Genomic DNA, 19,867 nt, shown 5'->3' on the forward strand with positions numbered 1-19,867 from the left:
AAGTCAATCCTTCGCTTTTAGGGTATGGTCATGAAATCACCTCAGATCATAAATAACAGAATTTAGAAAATCTTTTCTGACACCTTCTTACTCTAGGTCTAATGGGCTCTGGAGGGGGAAGGGCAAAGGAGGAGAAAGAGCAGAGCGCATATATAGAGAGAGATTGCTGGTGCCAGAATTGGGAGTGCCAACTGGAAAGGTCATCTCAAGCAGTGGAGTCAGCATTTGAGGGTTGCCTGGTCCCTGCTCCTGCCAGCACTGCCCTTCCAGCCAGCCTGGCATGCACAGACCACCCAGCAGGAGCTTTGCCTGACTGTGCCTTCATGGTTTCCTTTTCCAAGTTTCTCCCTGTGACCAATTCCCTTTTAAAAGCTCCATATCCCAGTAAGCACACTTTCTGCTCCATCAAGGCACCAAACCCCAGACATTACGGGATTTGGAGGAGAGTCTTAGGGAAAGAAAGCATATCTATACTTAAGTGGGGTAGAAACAGATCAGTTCAAGACCAATAACGTCCCACTTCTATGCCAGAGTGGAACAAAGATGAAACACACTCATTTCATGATCTTTCCTTCTTCATTCAGTCTGTGAGTTTTGCTTGGAAAGTTGGGTAGTTATGCCACAAAGAGGAGACCCAAGAAAGGACTCTAGGGAAGAGTTTTCCACTTACTTGGTTCTTTTGAACACAGAAGTGTCTTATTTGACATCTGCTGCCCCCAAGTCTTTAATCTTCTATTCTTCCCAAGTCTTCACCCCATGTACTATTGAGTGCCCCACAAATCATTTATTTTAAGGCTAACAAGCTCGATTTCTTTAAGTTGTTGCTTAAATTTCTCTTTCTGAGTTTAAACTTGGCTTCTTGTCTAGAAATTTTTTTTTTTAAACCAGTAAGCTGAAGCTGTTAGAAGCTTATAGATAAGTGACAGTTACTGGCTGTCAGTAAAAAGTAAATAGTGAAAAGAATCTCACGACTGGCTTCTTCAGTTCTGAGACAGTCTGGAACCGGACTTTTGTACTCTACAAAGAAAAGCATATGGTGACTGGGAGTCTGATGCTTCATGAAAATGACATCGTTATGCATAACTTTGACTTTCTGAAGCCCTGGACAATTTCTTGTCTCATTCTATTTTTCCAATGGCAGAATGAGGTAGACAAGGCCCATCTTCGACAGATGAACTATGTCCAGTGCCAGCAGTTAAAACTCGTTCCTGGGTCACACACAAGAGCAAGCCTCAGGCTTATGCCTGTCCCTACTCTTCCTGAAGCCTGGAGCTCAGACTGCTAGACACAGCTCTCTGCGAACATGCCGTGTGTCTCTGGTAAATTACCTAATCTGTCTCCAGTTTTAAACCTCTAATATAAAGTCCTTCCTAATTTTAACTATCTTTTCATTGCGCCCAGTGAGAAAAATTTAGAAATCGGAGGCAGAGGGCCAGGTAATGTTTGGTAGGCCCCTCCAAACTCTTTTCTTCGGGTTTCTTCTCTTGTCCGCAGGCAGGGAACTTTTCGGTAAGCGTCCCTTTGAAAGTCTGACTACACTTAACACTCTTATAGGACCTGCCTTCTTTTTGGAAGCAAAAGCAGAGAGGAAGGAAGTGCCCCGCAACTACCAATATTTTCCTCTAGGAGGAGCCGCGCAGTCCAGAAGAGAGTGACACGCACCAACTCCAACTCCTCGCTGGGAAGGCTTCATCCCAGCTGCTGGGAATGCGTGGCCCCGGCGGCGCTCAGCCTCTCGGCAGCGGGCCTCCTGGAAGAGGCAGCCCTGAATTCCCGCTTCCCTCGCTTCCTTAGCCGGGATCCGAGGAGCTGCGGGCCCGCCCGACGTGACCCTTGGTGAACTGCGGCCGCCTTTCCCACCCTGGCCCTCCCTCCCATCCTCTGGTCTCCGCCCCTCCCTCCTCCCCAAGCCTGACAGCTCGCGAGCTGCCAAGCAGGGCGCAGCCATGGGAAGAGGAGGCGGTCTAGCGAGTGGCGGCGGCGGCGGCGACTGCTGTTGAGCCCGCGCGGCGGCGGGGACCCCGGGCCTCAGCCCCCCGCGCCACTGGTCCCCGCGCGGAAGCAAACTCCGCTCCCTCTCACAAGGCGAAGCTTGGAGGTATTGTGCGGGCGGGGGGGGGGGGGGGGGGCTCTGGGAGTCCTGCTCGTTTTCTCCCTTCTATGCCGAAGAGCCTGGAAGTGAATTTTGGGGCGCCAGTTGTTAGGAAAATAGGTGGTCTGCTTCATGGAGTTACACAGGTTTTTTTTCCAGGTGACTTGGGGATGGGCTGTGGTACTCTTCTCCAAAAGTTTATTTGTGCTGATGGGTTCTTGTAACCCGATCCGTGCCGTGTGTGTGTGTGTGTGTGTGTGTGTGTGTGTGTAAGTTGATGGGGGCAGTAGGGAGTTGGGGGCGAGGGGCGGCGACCAGAGAACCATCTCCCACTCAGGCGCCTGCTCCGCCCCCTGCGCGAGGTGTGAGGAGGGGTTTCCTCCCAAGACAGTTTTGTTAAAGTCGTAGAAGTTTTTATAGAGTGTTTCTATTTGACATCATCAGCCTGCCAGGCTGGGGCAGGAATTGCTGAAGCTGCCGCTTCTGCACGAGGAGAGGGCCCGGGCAGAGCAACTGGAGGGACGAGGGAGGTCGGGCGGTGAGCTCGCGCCCTGTGCGGGCTGCAATTGGCCGCTGGCGGTAGCGGAGCTGAGGTTAGTAGAGTCACGGCCACCAGCCTCCATGAACTGAGGCGAATTGAGCTGGTCGGAAATTGTGGCAAGCTGGACTCTCTTACCCCTGGACACACACGTGGTTCTACAATCAACCGGTCTTGAAAGTTTTGACAGAACCACCGAGGCCTGAAGATTGTGGGTGAGTGGGGTGGCCGAAGGTCTGGAATGAGCGCGGAGGTGCAGAGTCGTCCATGTAGGGGGTCCTGGGGTAGGGCTATTTTGTGGCAAGTGCTTTATACTGAGCCCAGTGGGGACGCCTGCTGAGATTGGGGTGTGAGCTCAGTGGTCTGGCACAGGATGTGTGTGCTGAAAGGGTGTGCATGTGTGTGTGCTGTGTGGAGCGTGCATGTCAGAGCGCCTGGAAGGTGTGCAGGGTGGGAGAGGAGGAGACCACAGAGTTGCCGCCTGCCTGGTTGTAAGGACAGAGGACCTCTGAAGGGACAGGAAAGGTAATGGGAGGCCACGGGGTTGGGGTTGGGAAGTCATAGGAGTTCCTGCACGAGATTAAGTAGCACAGCCTTTGCAACAACTCAGCCTGCTGCCTTGGAGGGGCTGAGTGCACGCAGAGGGTGCAGGACAGAGGACTGGAAGTGAGGTTTCTGGAGTTCTTAGGGGAACTTAATGGGACACTTAGGGTTCTAGGAGATGTGAGTATGTGTAGGTACCGGACCTCTGAGGCAAGGGAGGTTGGAGCTGTGAATCTGAGATTCCCAGGGTTCAGTTGACCATATCTAGTAGATAGGTAGTCTTCGAGGTGCTAACCTTTAAACTCCTGGGAATGTGCTTGAGAAGTCATTCACTTTTTCTCACTAAAATAAGATGTGACAGCAACTGGTGTTCCAGGCTATTTTCCTTCTAGACAATCCTTTTTCTGGGTACCTTTAGAGATGACAACTATTGAAACATTTCGTTACATTAAAAAGGTGAATAGAAACGACTTAGCAAACAGGGTTGTTGGATTTATTTATTCTGAGATTCAGAGTATTCTTTCCTTTTGAGAGAAGCAAAGGTCAGTGTTCTCTGATAAGATGTCAAGAGGTCTTCTGTCATTTGCAGTTTGCCTTCAGATAGGCCTTTGGATTGAGCTAGAAGATGGGGTTTAGCCTGCAGACACTTAGAAAATATCATTTGGAGCTTTAAAAGCTTGCCTCAGCTTTCATCTTCCACCCTTAAAAACTTTTGGCTTCACAATAGTCTAAGGAAAGTTGGTGAGTCAGTATTCAGTACTTTTTTTGGAGTAAATATATCACCATGAAATTATAGTTTCAGTTTCCCAAATACCAAGGAGAGCTCAACACTTAATGGGCAAAGGTGTGAAATAAGAGTCTATAAATGCAATGATAAAGTGACAACACAAGTTCATTTTGTTTTCCCAAAGTAAGCATAACTTTACCTTGCAAATATTTCTTCTAGCCAGAGCTTGGGGCTGTGCTTTTTGTTATTAGTTTTAAAATAGCAGACTGCACATCATAAACCACTTTAAAATGGACACCATAGACCTTCTCTGTGCTATCTCTGGCGCCTATATTAACTGATGTTTATGGTGCCTAGTAACCTATGGGATTGTCATGTTAAGTGTCTTGTTTACCCAGGACATGATGTTTATAGTTTAAAGTAATAAATGAAGCCACAGTTGCAGCCTACTTCTGCCAAGTGCATGAAGCACCCATGGTAGAAACAAGTCTTGAAGTTGGTCCAACTTGGCCAGCCTTTTTGTCTATCCGCTGGTAAGCATTGTTAATGTAAAGATAAATCTGAGTGTGGGACAGCAGATTGCACCGCTTAGAAAAAACAGATGTGAGCTGTGTTTCTTTCTAATCTGCTAACCTAAAATTTAAGCTTCTTTGGTCACTCCACTGATAAACTGCACAATTATGGAGACTAGGTTTGCTTTCAGAGAATACTATTTGAAAGCAAGCATGTGTTCCTTATTTCTTAATTCCTTTTTGCCTATTCTTACAGTTCCTTACCCACTACAGAGTCCCACCTTCCTCTACCTTGAAGGATGTCTAAAACACAGAGTTGGAATTCTTAGTTCTGGACACTCTTTATCTATTAAGACTCTTTAATATTCATGAATGTTATAACTATTTCATTACATCATTGAAAAATTTCAAACCTGAAAAACAAGGTAAAAAACTTGTTTTTCAAGTTATTATTCATCCATATTCAAATCATTATAATAGTTTGATAATAATTTTTCATGTCTGAAATTACTATAAATCTATCGAAAGTATGATAATGAAGAGGTAAATAAATTCTGCAAGCCATTGATTCCTATCAGTAAATCTCATGAATTCACCAAAAAAAGTTCTGGATGTAGAATGTTCAAGCTGAAACTACGTGTTATAAATAGGTAGAGACTATGATGTTTTCTTTTTTATAAACCACATTATGTCTGCTTCCGTGAACATGAATCAGTACTAGCAGTCAAGCATTTACTGAAGGCTGTTCTACCTGAAATCCAGAAAGTATGGTCCCAAATGAGACGAAAGTACATCAGACAGAAGTGCTTCCTTGGGCAACTGGGACCGGAGGTGTACATACAGGATGTGACTAAATCAATGACCTGCTTTTTCTCAGGAGGTAAATGGACTCTAATGTCACAGGGAAGGTGAAAGCACTCACTTCCCATAGCAGGTATATCATGGCATCAGTATGAACTGAGGTCCCCATGACTTGTTTTTAATCTGGACAGGAATTGAGCAAATGCTCTGTTACTCCCAATTTACAAAATCCAAGTTGTCTTGGAGAAAGACAACAAAGCTGGCCTGTTACTCAGAGAGGGTGCTGCCCAAAAGAAAGCACTTCAGCATTCACTGATTTCAGCTTTCCACCAACGTGCACAATATCTCAGGAGGGTTGTACTTTTTTTCTGTGAAAATGATAATATTTACTTTTCAGGGCTGACATATTTCTACACAAGTTCTATAGCATCTCTGACCTGTACTATGATTAGACACCTACCTTGTATGACTCATTTCTCTTCTGTGAATCTGGCTTGGGTGTTCTAACTAAATCATGAGCTCTCTGTGTCATCTGCTGAGACTCTGCTAGAAGAGTATCTTTCTGCAACAAAAGTTAATAGTGGATGATGGTGACAGTGTTCCTTTATTCAGCAACTCAGCATGTGAAATGACTGTGAATCTCCTTAAAAATAAGGAGAGAGAGGCAGAAAGCAAAAGAAAGAGAACTAGTCCATCATATGTCAACTGACTTCTGTGACGCAGAAGTTCCTACTTTGTGGGCAGACCTTTGGTCTGGACAGGAGACAATGACAATTTTGTGCTTTTAGATGAAATTGTCTGTCTATGAATGTGTGTGTTTGCAGTGAGGTTCCTCACTGCATCTCTTGCATTATGGTCTCCATTCATACACATTTCTTTGCTTTTTTTCTCTCCTCATATAAAGAGAGGAGGAAATGATAATAAAGTTCAAAATTTATGTCACTATTCTATCCCTTACATCTTCCTCCAAAATTACAGCAGACCCATTGCTAAGTAACAGGTCAAGCAATGGCAAATTATTTTCTACATTGACATAGAGAATATCTAAGTTATTTGGACATTATTCACAACTTGGGCAAAATTTAAACTTTCTGAGCTTCATATTTCTTATATATTAAAAAACAAATGGTGAGGCTGGTGATTTAGCTCAGTGGTTCCTCTGCCTGCCCCGCAAGTTCAAGGGCCCGAGTCCGATCCCCAGTACCAAAAAAACCCAAAACAAACAAACAAACAAAAACAAATGAAACAGGAGAGGTAAACAAGACTATTACTTAATTTTGTCAGGGCTATGGTTTGAATACATTAATTTTCAAATTTCTCTGTCAGCTCCTTTGACATTTTCCTTGAACCTTTCTGATAACACTCAGCTGATTCATTTTTAGTTTCATGGTCTGCTTTATATTTATCTTTCTTGCTAAACTGTAAGTTCCTTAAGAACAGGAAGTAAATTTTATTCATTTTTTAATATTTTCTCATTCATCACGGAATGCTGTAAGTAGCAGAAATGGGAAGAGTGTTCACTGAACTAATGTTGAATGCTTTGGATAGTTGAGCTATAATTTATGTCGCTTATTTAAAAATATACAATGATTTTGAACATAATCATCAAGAAATTTGTCTGCTTATTTTATTCTCTCATTAATTTTTTAATCACTTAAAAAAAACAGTTTAAAATGTTACTGCATGTTATTGCAACTGTGCTTCCTGCTGCCATTCTAAAGCAATACAGCTCATCATTTGATGCAGGATGTCTTTCTAAAGCAGTTTTCTTTTGTTGTTTTTGCTTTAAGCAAAAAAAATTCTATGGTGAGTACCAGATTCTTAGAAGAAAGATGATGGACGACAGAGTTCTTCCTGGTTAATCTTAACTTCTTTCTTAGTGCTTCTCCCTACCTTTTAATATTAGTTAATGGGGCTTCAGGTTAGAATGATTTTACTTAGCAATCAAAAAGGGAGTGATTTTGTCAAAAAGTGCTGGGTTGTGTGAATTTACTTATTATCTAAGCTTACCTTCAACTACTCCATTCCAAAATCAGTGGATAATTTCTCCCACAGAGTCCATAAAACTTCCAGATGTGTTTACTGCATTGAGGAGGCCTATCTTCTTTTGTTATTAACTAGACTTTAGCTAGTTTTCATTAGACTAATGTTATAATAATTCCAAAGAATCCTACTTCTTAGATTGTGAGCCTCACTCCTTCTATCTGGGATTCTACTTAGAAGAGCATCCAAAGAAGAAGCTCTCTTCCTGGGGATCCAGAACAGGTAATAGAGAATTCCCCGTGGAAGACCTATTCAGCATTGGGACACATAAAGATTTTGCAAATTGAACAGGTACTTTTGTGTATATTTCTGTTAGACAACCTTCCTTGCTAGACATTTGCAACAATAACTCCCTAATTGTTTTCACAGGTTAAAAAAATTAAAATAGCATTGTATTTAAAAATCTCATAAAAGAGTCATTCCTTCTTTACCATTAGTATATAATGGACATATAATAAAGTCATTGATCCAAACAAAAATTTTTATGCTCTTCTTGTTTTAAAAATGTTCTTATTATATTAAGAATTATATCCATTTTTCCCTTTGAGTTATGGTAGCAAGAAAAATAAGACCTGACCACTGCAGAACAAAGTTAGAGGTAGTTCTCTCTTTATGTTCATTAAAAGAGAAGGTTGAAAGTGATTTGTGTGATTTGTGATGCAGTAAGCTCATCCAGACTTTGTTTTGGTGTATGTGTGTATGTGCGGTGTTGTGATTGAATGCAGGGCCTCATGTATGTTGGCAAGCACTCTGTTACTGAGCCACTTCCCTAGCCATCTTCTGGACTTTGACGGTGGCTGGTGGGAAACTCAAACTTCCATTGTTGCTTGCCATTTGTCAGAAAGCAGCTTATATTCTTAGTCAGCATGATGGCAAATGATCCTAATTCACTCTATCAGTTGCTTCTCTAGATGTAGTCAAGCTATGTGATTGTTATTCCACAGGCCCTGAATTTGGAAAAGCAAAGTGAAGAATAGTCTGGCAAAATGTGTGAATGGTAAATTGTGAGAAAATTCTGAGGATAAAGCCTCTTCAATGGCTTCTCCCCATAGAGGAAAAAAGAATATACCAGAATCCCTGAACAAGATGATGATGAATGAAGAAAAAATACCATGCTTATGCCTAGTAAGTCAGAAAGATTAAAGAAAAAAAGAGTGAAAATGAAGAAATAACTTCTTTAATATTAGCAGTACAACATCTTATTTCCCTTAGGGACACTGACAAAGCAATGTTTTGCTCATCAAAGATGTTCAATAAATATTTTATAGCTGGACTTAGTATGCAGTAAAATATACTGAGAAACTGAAGTGCTCACAATAAATATGTGGAAAGTTTGGCTGCAAGGGGTTGCTGATAGGATCAGAAAGTAGGTGTCAAGATTTGAAGACCGGCTTCCCAAAGTGAACCCTGTTTCCACTTTTTGAAACATTTAGAAGTTTTTAATATCTGAACCAAGATGGAAACAAGTTTTGAACTTGTGTCTAAGATTCAGTAGGACTTGTGAGACATATCCACTTTGGCACATTTGTTGTACCCTTCATCACAGAGCATGATGTTTTAATTTTCTTCACTTTTGTCATATAAAGTTTAGTGTTTTTGTTTATTCCTAAAATTATGTGAAAAGTACTTTAGGAAGTATTTGGGAAAAGATGCTGAATAAATGTTTTATTAGTTTACAGGATGCAAATTCGGCCAACCTAGTGGTACATTTTTGGTATCACTGAAAAATCAAAGGTAGAACATATATTTATTGAGCTATTATTCTGTTTCCAAGAATGTGCTACAAATTTGAGAGACATAAAAGCAGTATAAGTCATGACCCTTGACTTTGAGACCAAGCATGTAAGCTAGGAAGGTAACACTACTAATGTGTGTGATATGATTGTGAAACAGTTGCTGACTAAAAGATTTAAGAAAACATTCTTTTTCAAACTATAAGTGCTACGTTTATTTAGAGACAAAGTATTTGGGGGAAAGGCCTTAGTGGATGAGATCACTCCTGAGCCAGGCCTTAAAATATAGCAATTTTTTTCACATGTAGAAAGGATTAAAGATGCTTTGTGAAAGAATGTTGGGAACTAAGGACCAGGAAGTATGAAGTGTGGTCAAAAAAATACAGCAAATGTTTAAATTTTTAAAATTTATTAAGTAAAAGATATATTGCCACAATCCTCCTCAAAATTCTTCCTCTCACTTCCATCACATCTCCCATAATTCTTGCCACTTTCTGAAGCACTTTTGGAAGTTCTCTTTCCTGAGTGTCTTTAGTTGTGTTGAATATTCTTGATGTTTTGGATCAATACAAAATGTTTACCTTGCATGGTCACTTTGACTTCAGGGAAGAGCCACAAGTCACAAGGTGCCAGATTCAGTGCATAAGGTTGATGAGGATGCACAGGCATCTTTCTATGAGCCTGCCTTTCCAGTCCCTGACACTTGGCAACAGCATTCATCATAGTTTTGACCACACCTTCTAAAGATATGAAAGGAGACTTCCAGAACTGCTTCAGAAAGTAGCAAGAGTGACAAGATAAATGTGCTTGAAGTGAGGCGGGTATTCTGAAGGGGTTTAATGCCGATGTGTCTTCTACCATTATGGTTTTTTTTTTCCGGTACTAGGAATCGAACTCAGGACCTTGCACTAACAAGGCAGCACGGAGCCACTGAGCTAAATCCCTGACCCCGTAATAAGTTTTTAACATTTAAGCATTCATCATATATTTTGTTCCTCCTTGTATACCAGGAGCTTTGTGGGTTTACTGACAACAGGTAAGTGGGCAGGGTTTATCAGACTGTAGATTTGTTAGCCATTGGAAGCTCTTTCCATTGCTTTTTATGGATGTTGCATTTAAGCTCATTCCTTGGGTTACCTGCTGGGGAAGCCACTCTGAGCCTAGCACTTACTAGTGGATGGAGGCTGTTTCAGAGTATTTCTGCATATTTCTAATTTCTGAATATTGTGTAAATTCAACTTTAAGACATCTTTCTTTAACGGTATTCTGAAAAGCCTACTGAAGATGCCACCAATGTGACTTTAAGAATATGCTCTTGAATTGGTCTTATAATGGAAGAATTAGCCTGAGATGCCCTCCTTCCCTCCCACTTCTCTGCCACATGCTGTTATTTACTGACAGCTGGCCCAACAGAACCACAAGGCTTCACAGAACTTTAGAATCTCAGAGATTCTCAGCCAAAGCTCTGGCTCTATGCTAGGTAATACCTAGGAGAATTTGGACTGTGGATATTATTAGAACTGGAAAAAGTTATAGGCTTTTAATGTCCAGAGTCACGGATTTTAAGTGTATGTAATCCCAGAAGCAGTCCTATGCAAGAAAGAATTGTGGCTCCCTAAATTCCATTTAGACCTTTATTGAAGCTTGTAAGTACAACATCCTCATTTTATTTATAGGCGAGGCAATGAGAGTCCTTGAGAAGTGACAACCTAACCTTCTAGAACTGGCAGTGAGATTGATAACTTAGTTCTAGCATTCTTTAAATAGTTCTTTCTATGATATCATATTAGCTCCTGTTGACATGGTATATATGGCTTGTATCTAGATGTCCCCTCAAAGCTTCATGCACGCTTGTAGTTGAGGTTTTTTGGAGATGGCTGGATCTAGGGTGTGTGAATATAGATTAAGAGTGTATGATAACTAAATTAGTTTATTGATTGGTTTAGTGTAGTTCTGGGTGTAGATAATTGGATGTGAGTGGTACCATCCAAAAGTGAGGTAGCCTGGATAAAATATAATTGGAAGATGGAAGGCAGTCTCACTGCCTTATGCCTGGCACACCATGAACTATTTTTCCTCTGCAATGCCCCTTGCCATGCCACCCTGCCTTGGAGCCAGCTGACTATGGACTGAAACTTCTACAATCTGTGAGCTAAAATAAATCTGTCCTCCTTTAACTTGGGTGTCAGGTATTTTGTTTTAACAATGAGAAAAGTAAGTAAGAGAGTATTTAATATTCAAATAACATTTTTTCAGTCTGTTATCTATTGCAAGTAATGATAACACAGATGGGGTAAGTTATACAGAAAAAATAGGTTTATTTAGCTAGCAGTCCTGCTATATGGGCAACAAGTCCTATATGGTAAGTGCCATCTTGCTGGCAGGGTCCATAGACAGCACAGAGTGTCACATGGCAAGGGACAGTGAGCATGCCTGTGTCTCTTCTCATCTCTCTTCCTCTTATAAAACCAGGAATAACCATTCATGGAGGCTGTACCTTGATGACCATATCTATCCTAATCACCAACTAAAGGCGTTATTTGAATCAAATAGCTACCCTTTTATTACCTCACAATGAGGTTAAATGTTAACACATAAACCCTTGGGGGCCACACTCAAACCACAGCAAACATATATTGTTTATCTCTCATTCATATGAAAGGGTGAAAGCTGCCATAACTATCCCTGTAAGCAGATTGAGAAACCTGATATTTGAGCAGCAGTTTTTTCCACTGGGAATACACACAGATTTGCTATAAATTAAGATTGGCTAAGGCCTGTTGAGGTGTGAATCATTGTGAAAACCTAAATAAATTGGCATTCTGGAAAGGACAATGAGACCATGAGTAAGTAGGCTTTGGGATTACACAAATCTGGCTTAACCAACTGTATTTGAATCCAGCTCTACCTATTTTTATTTACTATCTTTATGCCTTTCAGCAAGTTAATGAAATTCTCTCAACTTTATCTACAAAAGTGGTGATTCATCACAAGAATGTTAAGAGTTTGAGTTGAAATAGTGCCTGCACATCCTGTGCACTGCAGAGAGAGAGTATCTTGCAGTGAACACATTTTTGAGATGCTCTGAGAGTAAAGAATTAGAACCTTTACTATAAAATGCCCACTAGATACCAATTACTGTGGGGTATTTTTTCCTCTCCACCATCCTCCAGGAAAACAAATTAGGGCTTCAGTGAATTCCAGAAGTGATAATTTTCTTTGAACTATTGAAACAAAATTACTGCTGGCCAGAGATTAGTTTCTTTGTGTCTCCTCTGTCATCATGTAGAAACTTGCACTTATGGCACAAATGTAGGCTAATATATCCACATGGTTGGTTATTGGAGGCTTATGAAGCTTGAATTTTAAAATCAATACTAGAAATCATTCCTGAGGTGTTTCTCAGAGAGATTTCTTTTTCTAGTGATGGGATGTTACCTTTAAGCAAGGTGATACTTTTGACAAATTAAAGGTTAATCTAAAAGTTGTCAGTGGACTGTTGGGGCATTGTTGTGAAAGACCTTCTGGGTAAAGAGCAGCCCCTGGTGATCTGCCCTAAGATTGAAGACCTACAGGAAGTCAAACACAGAAGTCTAACAGTGTTTTAATCATTGACTTTGAAGAAATATGCAGATGTGGACACAGGTTCATGATTTACCATTATGGGAGCACTTTAAAATTATCTCTTTGTTAAAGGATAATTCTCTTAAAAGGTAGTAAATTCATGACTCTCTTACAGATGTACAGTGAACAGATGTTGACTAATAGGGGGATTTGAAAAGATTTTATAACTATCTGAAAAGAGAAAAAAAGAACCACAAATACATGGATAGTAAAGGAATATTAAAATGAACTGACAAAAACAGATCCATCTATTATACTGGATACGACTAATTTGCATTTATATGGACAAAATTATTTTCTATAAGTTAATTTCTAACTTTTTTTTTGTACCAGGGATCAAACTCAGGACTTTGCGCTTGCAAGTCAGGTGCTGGAACCACTGAGCTAAAATCCCTGGCCCAATTTCTAACACTTTATAGCTGTAAAATAGCATCTTCAAAGACTAAAACTCAGAATCCTATAGAATCAGCTAATCCTCACAGTTATCAACATTCTATTGAAAGGATATCCAGTAATCTCCTGTGCTCATTTCAGCAATAAGTAGCTCCTTAGAGCTTCCTGATTCCATTAAGCCACCCTTCCTGCTTAACCTCTTAGTCTGCTGATGAAAATTTCATGAGTCAAAAAGTCCCATAGTCCTGGGAATTTTTTGTATTTCTAAGATATTGACTTTACTTTAAAACTTTTGATTATAGAAAATTTTAGGCACATGCGAAATAAAAAAATATATAGTGTTTTGTGCCCTCAGGTACATATTATTCAGCTTCAACAAACATCAGTATTTTGCTAACCTTGTTTCATCTTTCCACTCTGCTCATGTGTATTTTAAAGCAAGCCCCAAGTTATTCTGTTTTTTCATATGTAAGTATAAATACCTCAGAAGACATCTTCAGCAAAGAAGCCTCTTATTTTTAACTGAACACATGGCCTATATATTATGGGTATACCATATGAGAAAACAATGTTTTTCAGGCCTAGCTTTGTATTTATTTACAAAAAATAGGCAAATTATGATGGAACAAGCATTTCAACAACATGGCATCAGTAAATATAGATTATTACAAGACTGGCTTTCTTGTCATTCAAGCCTACATCAAGTGTCTCATTCTCAGAAAGTGCTTCTCTGACCCCTCACTAGAGAAAACTCCCAACTAGGTAATGCTGTTATGTGACTCTGTTTTATTTTAACGGCATTTATCCCTATCTAATATTATATTGTTATTAATTATATATAATATTAAATATTATATTATGTATTATATTGTTATTAATTTATTTTCTTGGGTTTTTTGTCCAATTCTGTGACAAAACTGGAGACATTTTCTGACTGCTTCATTTTGTATCCCATAGAACAGTGATGGTGAACCTATGGCATGCGTGCTGCAGCGAGTTGTTTGTTGTATTGAATTCTCTAAAGGATTCCTCATCACTGCTCTAGAAAATGTTAGGTAAATTTTAGTTGAATGAATGGATTTTAGTAATTAATGAGAGGTTTTGTTTGCATTTTCCAAACATTTATTTTCCTGCTACATGTCCAGAAATGTGTGGCTTTCATGTGTTAATTCCTAATATATTTGCAATTTGATGACGTTTCCTCATCAGGTGAAGTGAAAGGTTCTTTTCGGGGGCCAAAAATAATCCAGAATAGCTATAATATCTCCTGGTAAATAACTTTGAATTGTCATATTCAGTAGTCACTTCACAAAAATATGCAGAAATGGTGATGGGAGAAAGTCTTGATTTGGGTTTCTTCAGAACAGAAACAGACCATGAGACAAAAATTCAGGTAAGAGGAGTTCATCTGGGAAAGTGAAAGGAGGAGGGGAAAGGAGTAATAAGAGGGTGTGTTAGGAAGCAAGCTATTGATATTGGCATGTAGAGAAGTTTAATCCTTTTGAAGAGACTTTCAGAGTCTGGCAAAGCACACCTCTTAGAGTCTTTTCATCCAAAGTGGAAAGAGTTTGAATCTTTACTCACCCACCATCTCCCATCAGTCATTAACTTTTGGGCACTAGTGCTAGGTAAAGCAAAGCAATTTTGAGGAGCTAGAGAGAACCATCAGGCAAAGAAATGTAGATGCTGGCAATTAGAAATTAGATGGTATGAAGTAGTAGAGTTGAGGAGGTGTGCGGTTGAGAAGAAAGGTAACTTGCATTGAATAACACAACGTGACTTTTTTACAGATAATTGGGACTAATTGTAGACTTACAAAAAAGTTGCAAAGATTATTCAGAAGAAGAAGTTAAAAAAGTAAGAAATCAGCATTAGTACCATACCTTTAACTAAACTATGGACTATGTAAGTTTTCCCAATGTTTCCACAAGCATTCTAAGATTCTGTTCTAAGATTCAGTCCTGAACACCATATCATATTAAATTTTATGGTTTCAAAATACTATTCATATGCTTTTTTATTTGTACTTTCTCATGTGTTTTAGTAACTCAACTTTGTACCTACATACTAAGTCTAGTAGGGCAAATTCAGTGTTGTCAAATCTGACATCATGATGAGTATACAGTGTGTTCTCAAAACTAATTGAATATATCAAAGCAAAAACAAAAACAAATTCAGTAGGTGGAAGTGTAGCTGAGACTGAACATCCCTTGTGAATTAGGCCCCCCAACCAGCCATATCCAAACTACAGCCCACCTTTTCTTGCCCTCTTTTTATGTTATAATAAAAAATATTTTTAAAAGGAAGTTTTGTTATCTATATATATATTAGCTATATATCTTAATGTGACCTAAGACAATTCCTCTTCACACCCCAAAAGAGGGCAAAAAAAGATGAGCCACACATTAGATACCAGTACAGTGTACCTAGCTTTGTGTGTATGTATCCCACTTTACTCCTGCTAATTGTGAGGCACCTTGCCCTGAGAAACAGACAGGTGAGAAAATACAACTTAGGGCAGTTAAGTTCCTTGCCCAGGGTCACAGATAATGAGTCACAGAGCTGAGACTAAAACATGTTTTTTTTGACTCCAGAGCCTATTCTCTTACTATCACTCTTTTACTATCACTTTCACTTCCTCCACTTGCTGAACCCTTATTCTTGGTGACTTTGCTCAGGGGATACAATAATTTAAAATTCTGTATTATCAAACTGAATTAACTGTCAGCCTTCACTTTGTGGATCACTTTCAAAGTATCTTCCATTTGTAAAATCTGTTACTAATATGCAAATACTTGCATAAATTGATCACAAAGATCTTCAGAAATTCATTTATACTTCATTAATAAGTAATGATTTGATAGAAGGCCATTAATACACATGAAACCAAGCATCTCCAAGGGGCAGGGCATTGTTATAAAATCACTCAAAATATTTTATTCTTTTGTAAAGTGTTTGAATTTGGACAGTTGATCTCCATTTCTCAGTCTTTCCCTAGTTACTGCTTTTCTAAAAATTGTAAGTGTTACATGAAGGATTTGGGCTAGTCAATAAAATGTTTTGACTAACCTTTATATTTGCAGCAGCCCAACTGAAAATTACCCTTGGTTGCCTTGGAACTCTGGGCATAAAGTTCAGAAGTAAGAATTCTTGTAAATTATTTGATATTTGACTCTGGGAAGATAAACAACGTGGGTATCTAGGCTAACCAATGCTGAAATTCTTTTAACCTCTAATTCTAAATTCAGACTAGAATGGGCCTTATGGGGTTTTTTGTTTATTTTTTGCTTTGATTACAAGCTTTTGGAAGCCTAGAATTAGTATCTAATAACATAAAATCTATGCAAAACACAAATTATTGGCTCAGAATGAGACCTAATTTCTAAGACACAAAGCATAGATCTTTTGCAAATGGGAAAGGGACCAAACATTGGAAGGAGGGAATGGGAGAGAACATAAAATTATGATGCATTGTGTACATGTACCATCTCCCCATGATGAATGCAATTATTATGTACTGCAAAGATATACTCATAAAAATAAAAATTTTAAAAAATCCTTATATGAAAACGGGCTTTTTTTCTTAGAAGCAATAAGTGGGAATTGACTTAAATGTAATCCTTTTAGACTCTAACATTTGAAACATTACACAATTGTAAAGGAGAAATAGCATTACCTTTTAGAACAGATGTATGGATCTGTTTACTTGTGTGGCTACATTAAATTGGCATGGATTTATCATAAGTTATAGAGCAAAATAAAAGATAATAGAAATCAAGAAGACAGATCTTTTGTAAAAAGGAAGAGGTGGATGGGGAGGAAGGGGGTATGGGATTTTAAAAAACAATTAAGATGTGTTATTTACATGCATCAACTCTTCATAATGAATAAAAATTTTTAAAATCCACAAAAAAGTTTGTATTGCTTTAAACCATGACCTTTGATTCTTGTATATGCAATTACGGCCACAGTCTGTGAATGCAGATTTATAAACTGTGCCCCACTAAAGTGACCTCAGGGGTAGTGGGGTGTCCAGACAACAGAGCCAGGCTGGCTGTCCTATGTGCCTCCAGCCCTGCAGAGTGCTATACTTTCATCTGTTTAAATATAGTGGTTCTGAGAAAACTTAAGTTGAAGAGACATTCTCTCTTCTTTAAAAAAAATAGTTTAAACTTTTTACATATTTTCTTATATTGCATAGGATGTTTTTCTGCCTCTCTAGAAATCCCTCTGACTTCTAGAGGAAAAATCACAGTAGTTTTTCTATGTCTAAATTTCGAATTTAGTTTTGTAAGGGATAGATTATAAAGACTTACAAGGCAAAAGACTATGTATTCGTTACTTGGCAGTCACTCAAATTATTTGCTCAACCAATAAATAGTTGCTATATAAGCAACTTTCAGGGAGTGCTTACTGTAGTCAGAGGCTATATCATATATCAAAATATATATATAGTCCTTTTCTTACATTATTTAATCTCATGTAAGACCCCCTGAGATCCATATTACTATACATTTTGTGAAATTATGATGTAGGGAAGTTAAATAATTCTTAAAGGACTCACATTTGGGGTGTAGTGCAGTCAAGATTCGGACCCAGATCTTCCTGATTCTAAATGCATTTAAGTCTCTTGCTTCTAACCACTGTCCATACTGTGGCTCTTTGATATTCCTTCCTTCAGGAATTAGCATTAATTTCCTTCCCCTTTGGTGTGGACTGAACTTTGAGACTCACTTCTAATGAATGTAGTAAAATGGAAGTGGAGATGTGGAACTTTGGAGGTCAGGTCATTCCAAGGCACTGTGGCTTCTGTCTTTGTTGCTCTGTCTCCTGTAGCTATTGGATCACTCTCTGGGGGCACTAGCTCCCATGTTTCAGGCAGCCCTGTGGAAAGTCTCACTTGCAAAGGAACTGAGGGATTTCCAACAGTCAGCACCAAATGAGGAGCTGAAGTCCTCAGGGCAGTAGCCAGGGCAAAACAGAAGCCTTTTGCTGACAGCTACTGCAAAAATAAGTTTGGAGGTGAAGTCTTCAGCTTTACCTAGTAGACCCTTGAGATTACTGTAGCCCCCATCAGCAGTTTGAATCAACCTCATGAAAGACCATAAGCCATAACCACCCAGCTAGACTTCTTCTAGGCCGCTAGACACTAAGATAATAGGTATTTGTTCTTTTAAACTGCTAAGTTTTAGGTTAATTTGTTATGGACCAGTTGATAACTAATTCAGCCTAATACTAGTAGCCTTGGTTATTTTTAAAGAAAGACCTTATCTTAATTTCACTAAATCTTAAATTTTAAAACACTGATACAGCAAGGAGAAACTTTTTATTAATGACCAATGAATAAAATAGTTACAAAGACTTCTCAAGAATTTGTGATTTTGTAAGTCAAAGGACAATTGCTTTAACAGACCATGATTTCAAAAGAAAGGATATTAATAATAACATTGCTGAAGATAGCATTTTGAACTTTTAAAAATTCCTCATGGGAAAACTCAGGAAGTATTCTGTTTTATAAGTTATCACTCATAATCTTAAATTGTTGGGGCCATGCTTGCATTTTCCATGATTTAAAGAGGGATATAAAACAAAGTTGAACTTTAACTCTTCCCTAGTGGTTTTAATCATTTTTTTGAAGGGGTCCTGGTAGTTTATAGGTCAAAGAATTTCTTGGTTTGTTCTACTTAACAAATTGCACTAAGTTTGCTTTATGGCCACTTGCAGTTTAATAAATGACTTGGACTTTGATTAATATCTTTAGAGCCTGAGCTTATAAATTTGTTTAAGACTTAGGAATATCCTAGTATATACTCGTCCAAAGATGCATTCTGAAAAATAGAAATATATTAGTGTTGGTTTCGATGCATATATAGATACTGAATTTATAGCATTTTTAAGTTCTTACAGAGTATCTTGGTTGATTTGCCTTTTTTTCCCCTCCAATATGTGAAAGGGATTTTTTTTCTTACACATTTATAAAGTGAGGTAAGGAATTCATTCATGAAGTGGATGTGGCTAGTTCTTGTTTAGTACTCGGAACGGCTACAAAGTAGAAGTGCTGGTTTTCCTTGCCTGAGTTGGAGAACACAGGGCAAACCCTCCTGGTCCTCGCCCTTCAATGCAGGCAGATTGTTCCCTGAGTTCTCAGTACCCCTTTTTATATTGAATTAGACTTGACAGTAGTTACCTGTTTGGCCTTGATCCATCATTACCATCACTGTCACTTAGCATCTCATTTGTTTATTAGCTGACAAACATATTAATATCATCAATTCAAATAGATATTTATTGAGCATTTACACTCTGCTTGGCAGGGCAGTGGATTATGTGCTGTATACTATGATAAACAACCTAAACTCTGCCCTACCAGGTTTCATGATTTCAGGGTGGGAAAGACATGAACCAAATGTAATTAAAAATTGATATAAGTGATGTGAAATATATGTACAGGAGAACTTGACCCACATTTTGGTTTGGTGATCAAGGAAGTTTTTTTAAAAAAAGTGACATTTGAGACTAAAAGAGTAGAAACGAGGAGAAGGATAGCATTCTAGATAGAAGGAATAAGATCAGAAAGATACCTGGTACTTTTGAGCACTGAAAACAGTCTATATCAACTTGAGACAGTTTGTTTTGAGAGCTGAAAACAGACCAAAATTCAGAAGCAAGAAAGAACATGATTTTATCCAAAACACCCTCACAGAAATATCCAGAGAAATGTTTAATCACATACCTGTGCACCTGTGAGCCAGGCAAGTAGACATATAAAATTAACTGTCACACTAGGGAAAGTTATAGAAACTATCTTCTCTGGATTAAACCTCAACAAAAAAAGAATCCAATTAATAGTTGTTGAGTGTG

At 38.8% G+C, this 19,867-nt stretch overlaps 1 protein-coding gene and 1 long non-coding RNA gene across 5 annotated transcripts in view; one reads left to right on the forward strand and one right to left on the reverse strand.

Annotated features, from left to right (window-relative positions):
- The window catches only part of LOC147824531 (uncharacterized), a 69,318-nt gene extending 67,537 nt beyond the window's left edge, over positions 1-1,781 (reverse strand). The window contains exon 1 of the long non-coding RNA XR_015442300.1: positions 1,663-1,781. This is a non-coding gene — a long non-coding RNA (uncharacterized LOC147824531). The remainder of the gene's footprint in view (positions 1-1,662) is intronic.
- Positions 1,647-19,867, forward strand: part of Ghr (growth hormone receptor) — a 284,924-nt gene continuing 266,703 nt past the window's right edge. The window contains exon 1 of one of the 4 annotated variants that reach the window (XM_004848567.4): positions 1,647-2,098. The gene's annotated coding sequence lies outside the window, so the exon portion shown is untranslated. Of the gene's footprint in view, positions 2,099-2,199; positions 2,846-19,867 lie in introns of those variants that run through there. The other 3 variants (XM_021261448.2, XM_021261449.2, XM_004848568.4) reach the window with 3 other exon arrangements.

This window comes from Heterocephalus glaber, unplaced genomic scaffold (genome assembly GCF_053883595.1).
Source record: "Heterocephalus glaber isolate CG9 unplaced genomic scaffold, H.glaber_assembly_v1.0 deba00001538, whole genome shotgun sequence".
NCBI lineage: Eukaryota > Metazoa > Chordata > Mammalia > Rodentia > Bathyergidae > Heterocephalus > Heterocephalus glaber.